The sequence below is a fragment of the Eurosta solidaginis genome, chromosome 4, assembly GCF_040869045.1.
Source record: "Eurosta solidaginis isolate ZX-2024a chromosome 4, ASM4086904v1, whole genome shotgun sequence".
Lineage (NCBI taxonomy): Eukaryota > Metazoa > Arthropoda > Insecta > Diptera > Tephritidae > Eurosta > Eurosta solidaginis.
Genome location: NC_090322.1, coordinates 94,748,113 through 94,754,739, shown reverse-complemented (window position 1 = coordinate 94,754,739; position 6,627 = coordinate 94,748,113). Strand labels below are relative to the sequence as shown.

The 6,627-nt window shown below is 43.1% G+C and overlaps 1 pseudogene; it reads right to left on the bottom strand.

Annotated features, from left to right (window-relative positions):
• Positions 1–5,274: 5,274 nt before the first annotated feature.
• On the bottom strand, positions 5,275–6,619 carry LOC137248615 (T-complex protein 1 subunit eta-like; annotated as a pseudogene).
• Between the last annotated feature and the right edge of the window lie 8 nt (positions 6,620–6,627).

Below are 6,627 nucleotides of genomic sequence, written 5' to 3'. Positions count from 1 at the left end.
TCAAACTCGAAAGAGACCTTGGCAGCGTTACCAAAGGAGCACCTGCTAAAGGAGGAGTTCCTGGAAATTGATGACCTCAGCGAAGCAAGGATGTTAGGTATACGGTGGAATGCGGTACACGATATGTTCCATTTTAGCGTCCAGGAAATCCCTACAAAACCAAATTACACCGAACGTGAGGTTTTGTCTTATGTTGCCAAATTATTTGACCCCGCGGGATGGTTAGGACCAATAGTAGTAGAAGCCAAAATCTTGATGCAAGACATATGGCTTTCGAATATTGATTGGGATGATAGCCTTCCTCCAGACCCTCACCGGCGATGGGAAACTTTTCTAAAAAATTATACCCACATTTCAGAAATTAAAATTCCATGGTGGATTCATTTCAGACCGTGGAATGAAATCGAATTCCACGGTTTTTGCGATGCCTCGGAAAAGGCATATGCAGCCGCTCTGTATGTTAGAGTGTACGACCGCACAACAAACAGGACTCCATATGTCAGTTTACTGGTAGGTAAAACCAAGGTGGCCCAGTTAAAACCGTCTCTTTACCACGGTTGGAATTATGTGGAGCATTGCTTCTGGCCGAACTTATCCACGCTTTGCTCACCCAATTCGACGTTACGCAGCCGACCATCTACAAATGGACGGACTCGACCATCGTGCTCTCTTGGATGAAGAAGCCTCCGTGCTGCTGGACAACCTTCGTGGCGAATCGGGTCGCAAAAATTGATGAGCTGGTCGGAGTGGAGGGATGGAATCATGTGGAATCTAGCGATAATCCAGCGTACCTGGACAGTCGCGGTGTGACTCCGCAAGAGTTGGCGGACAGCACGCTCTAGTGGCAAGGCCTTAGATGGCTGAAGGCGCCCCCATCGGAGTGGCCAAGCAAAACAGATGTCTTGCTTATGGAAACGGACCTAGAACAACGAGCTGTCCGAGCTCATACCACCAGCGCTCAAGAACATCCGGATCTTCTGGAGCGATTTTCGAACTTTTCGAGAGCCCTCAGAGTCATCGCACGAATCTTCCAGTTCTACCGCAACACGCATCCTGTGCATAAATCAACCCCCCGCAAGGACACCCCAGATATCTTACCAGAAGAAATTAAGATGGTAAAAGCCCGGCTTATTCGTTTAACGCAGAAACGATGCTACGCTGAAGAGTATCGGATGCTAGCCTCAACTGATGCCGTGAGCTCAAAGAGTTCCATCCGCAACCTCAACCCCTTCCTCGATGCGGATGGAATAATGCGCGTGGGAGGAATATTGGAGCTGTCGACGATACCCTACAACGAACGTTGTCCAATTATTCTCCCATACGACTGCGCGTGTTCGCAGCTTGTAGTAAAATTTTCCCATTTGATTTCCCTACACGGGGGAAATCAACTAATGCTACGACTTTTGGGATCAGGATATTGGATCGTGAAGCTAAAAAATTTGATAAAAAATATAATAAATTATTGCAAAGTTTGTCTCATCTACAGGAAAAGGACACGTGAGCAGTTGATGGCAGCACTACCGCCAGAACGAACGGAGCTCTCGCGACCCTTCACTAATACCGGAATCGATTTCACTGGTCCGTTCGACATCAAAAATTATACGGGCAGGGCATGCCTATTAACGAAGGGTTATGTCTGCGTGTTTGTTTGCTTTGCTACGAAAGCAATACACTTAGAGGCAACAAGCGATCTATCGACAGCCACATTTCTGGCTGCATTTGCGCGGTTCATATCTCGGCGAGGCTGTCCCCACCAGGTGTATTCGGACAATGGGACGAACTTTGTAGGAGCAAACAAAGCATTAAGGCAAGACTTTCGGAATTTCATGACTGAAGCTGCTCGGCATACCACTATGTCATATGCCCATCAAGAAATCCACTGGCATTTTATCCCACCGGGAGCACCCCACATGGGAGGACTATGGGAAGCAGGGGTGAAGAGTTTCAAAACCCATTTCCGCAAAATTTCAACTACCATGCGATTCACAATGGAGGAATTATCCACTCTACTGGCTAAAATAGAAGCCTGTCTGAACTCGAGACCGATCAGTCCGATGTCTGACAACCCCGACTGCATTGAACCCCTCACCCCTGGACACTTTCTGATTGGAAGCCCCATACTCGCGAATGCAGAACCAGAGGTTCAAGGAACACCGATGTCAATCGTCAACCGATGGCAAACGCTCAAAGCTATTCATCAAGGATTCTGCCAACGATGGAAGGGAGAGTACTTGAAAGAGCTACATAAGAGGGTTAAGTTGCAACACCCCCAACGAAATCTTGAGGTTAACGATCTAGTAATTATCAAAGAGGATAATTTACCCGTTACTGAATGGCGATTTGGTAGAGTGGTGAAGGTTTTCCCAGGCCAAGATAATCGAGTACGGGTGGTAGAAATACGCACAGCCCGTGGTGTGATTACACGGCCAATAGTTAAATTAGTCCTACTACCTATCGAAATCCCGAAGTAACCAATTCTCTCTTTTCAGCTTTCTTTTTTCTTCTCTTAGATAATAGTCGTTCAAACCAAAATGGTCCGAGCCAATATTAAAAACACCCATCGATGCCCCATATGTCAGCACAACCACCGACTTCTGTTCTGTCGTCAACTGCGCCGTATGGAACTAGAGGAGAGACTACGCGCCGTCCTCCTCCACCGCCATTGTGCCAATTGCCTGTCACCGCGCCATGGAACGCGCAATTGTCCGTCAACAGGGCGATGTGACCGATGCCATGAGCAGCATCACAGCCTTCTCCACCTATGGGAGACACCACGGCGAGAGGATGACGTTCCACAGGGCCTTGACGAGGTGGAAAATCGGCCAAGTCAGCGACCGCGACCATACCGGGCTCGAGAGCTGTCGGAGTCAAGTGAAGAAATACTGGAGATTGATGCCAGCGATGAAGACCTCCAGCAGATAAATGCTGTTGTGCCAGTCACCGCCGAAACACCGGTACTCAGACCACCCCTGTCGGGTGTCCGGTCCATAGTTTCTCGGCCGCCTCCTTCGCCCCACCAGCGTCGAGCACAGCGACACCAACGAAGGCGCGTCGCACAACAAGGTCCACCCCGAGGGCTAAGAGACGCTCGAGAGCGAATTCAATGGGCTGCCAGAAATGCTACGGGTTTTTCTGTCCTTATGCCTACCGTGGTGACCAAAGTAATGACAATGGGACGAACTCATGCAGTCCGCGCGATCCTCGACCTTGGACAACCCATATCCACCATATCTCGGGATCTCGCACAACGACTCCATCTGCTGTCACGGAATGAAAGGAAGCACTGCAGCCTTACCGTGAAGGGTCTGAATGAGAGGGTGTCAATCCAGGCAAAGGTCCTTGGGCGCCTCGTAAGGAGCGCCCCTGAGCGTACTATTGACGCGCGTGTCGCCGATGATTTCGACAACCTGCGCCTGGCAGACCCCTCATTCTACCGCTCAAGCGCAATGTCTCTGATTCTGGGAGTAGACGCGTGTGGAGCCATACTCCGTCCTGGACTTAGGCCTGCAACCCCGACACGACCGGCTGCTCAAAACACCGTTTTTGGATGGGTCATATTCGGAGTAACCCCATACTGAGCATGCAAGCAAAACCTTTAGCGTTAAGAAAAAATGAAGTTTATACGTAATTGAATTTATAATGAAGTTTATACATTAATATTGAATTTATATTGCAGTGATGCTACAAGGCGGGCGGCATGTTAAAGTCTGCATTATCAACTACAAACCTCACCTGAAGGGGTCGCTGGTAGAGGACTCGCTGCAAGCACTCGTTGCGTTTTTTTTTCCTTTCTTCGACTTTGTTCCATCATACGGATCCGTTAAATGGCATCAGTTCCTTAGAGCCTATAAAAGGGATGAACAGCGATAGACTCGCCCTTATTCTTTTACCAGCGATCCATCAGGTGAGTGTTTGCCAATACATTTGTATTTCATCCTTCTATATTTTTAATAAAGGCCTGTGCGACAGGCTATCATATATATATACATATATACTTCATATCTTTGGATATTTAACTTATCTGTTTGTTGTTGGACAGCTAGGCACAGCTGGTAAGTTTTCCGTTTCATTATCGCAAATTTCAAGAACCGGCTCCCCATAGGTTCCCCGTTTCCGGAATTCACGAGGAATTCCGGCTCCATTTATCCCCGCTGCAAGAGCACCAAAAACGTACAAGAATACGTATACCAAGAAATTACGACCAAGCACAGCAAGCCTTGAAGCGAACCGCCAAGGCGGACATCGCACAAAGAGGAAATAAAAAATGCAATGTACTAGAAATACGTCACCTCAGCATACCAACAACACAGCGTGGGTACTAGGCAGACATAAACATTACACTTGCAAGTTACTTACGAAGGGCAACCAACTCGTTGACAACAACAAGACACAATTAGCAGGCAACAGAGGGAAATTGAAAATAACTATGCCAACTAACTGGAGATGCGTACCAATGAACTCGCATGCTAGGGGGGCAGTCCATTCCCCATACGTAATTTAGAAATAAATACCTATATGCAAGAAAATTGCGAACTTCAATTGTAATTTTTTGAACTTCAATTGAAATTCCCGAGCTTTCAGAACTTCAATTGCAACTTTCAAAATTTTTTTACATAAAATGAACAATTTAACATTTTTTCTGACATTTAAAGTGGTGAATTGCCTACCAGAGGTTTGAAACCACTTGCATTCGTCTTGGCGCTTCTCTATATCACTAATATAATAATATCTTTTCAATAATTTCATTAATAGACAAATATAAATTTTTTTCTTTTACATTTTAGAACTGTGTACAAAAATATGCAATTTTACATATCGCAACCTTAACCAAAAAGTGTTGCAACTAATAATCAGAGAAGCTTTGTGTTGAATGTTGATTTATACCACAAAAATAACAAAATTCTTAACAAAACCAGGCTAAACGATAACGTTAACTACCAAAAAAACATCAGTTATTTTGCGATGCTTTCATGGATCGATTTACACTTAAATACCGATTTACATTTTTTTTAAGTTTTGACATTTTTTAGTTTAGAATGCCATATATACATTCAGTGGAATAATTTTACATTGAGGGTACTTTATGCTATTTTCTTTTTTTCGTAATTTTGCAATAATAAACGTAGGTGCTCATAGTAATATTTTGTTTTAAATTACGTGATTACAATATTTATAAGGACCATTTAGTTGATGGTATTGGTACTGTCAGTTAAATTCATCAGGAAATATTTATATTCAAAATATTTTTTTGTTATACCTCTAGTTTATAAAGTTTGGTTAAAAATTATTGACAAATTCGTTGCAATTGAATTGCTTTAAAAATCTTTGCAAACTTTATGCGATTGTTGAATATTGTAACGAAGCTCAGTTTCTTCCAAAAATTGTTCGGCACTGCCACGTAAAATCACTGTACATGTTCTAGCATTAACGCAACCTTTAAATAATTATAAACTATAAAAATAAAATTAATGTCAAACCCACTATCAAACCTTGGAAAATTTTGAAACGTTCACCACCAACTTGACTTTCTTCAAAGTAATCACATTGACCCAAACACTTGAATTAATATCATTAGCTGTAGTCATAACAGCACCACCACAAGCTTTCATTGTACGTTTCAAATCTTCTTCAGAACATATTGCAATCTGCAAAACACTGTGTACCAACATCACCAATTGGTAGTTTAGATAACACAACATTGGCAGCTAGTTTATTGTACAGAATACGCCATTCAGCATCAACAATTTTCTGATACTCTTGAACATTATCACGCTCAGCCTAGAATTCCAATTCTATATTTAATAATGCGATTTTATATTTTTTGTATGACGTTGGGTCCATCAAAGAAAAGTACAGCGTCCACAACCATTTTAGAAAAGAAATCTTTTTGTTGATGAATAAGTTTGGAGGACATTTATGTGGCAGCGCATTTTTCCAATAAAGCACGTAGTTGTTCCTTTGATTGGCGCTTCGACATGTACAGCCATGTCATATTTTGGCCATGCATAATTGTAATGCCTTACGTATAGATCATACGTGCATGCACGCCTTCCTCAACATATGCCTTAACTTGTTTTAAGATTGCCTTCCTTAAAATACTACTGAAGTGGTGCCATCGCCGACCTGATAAGAGAAAAATTTTTATTCTACACATTCTAATATAACAAAAAACTTACCTCAGCATCTTGAGATTTGGCGATGTCGACTAGAGTTTTACGGCTGGATGCATAATATCCAATAGTTTCATAATGGTTGCACCATCATTTGAAATTGTGGCCCTACCACTGGAATCAACAGTATGCTTGTCCATGCAGCGTAAACCCAATTTAGTGCTTACAGCGTCCACAATGGAATGCGAGGCCTTGATGTTGGCTGTGAGTTGTGGTTTACCTTGAGAGCTATCGGTACCCAAACATTTTTTACACAAAACCCTGTACCCAATACAAGTGCAGGACGTTCATATTTATCGACACGCTGTCCGGTGTGGCCCAAATGTTAGAAATATTCAGTTGGCACTGTTGAGAAAAAATATGGATCAATGAACACAAGTAAAAGTGAAAGATTTTTTTTACCATCTGTTGTTACATTGGAAAAGACCACCAGCATCTACAAATTGCATTTTAGCCT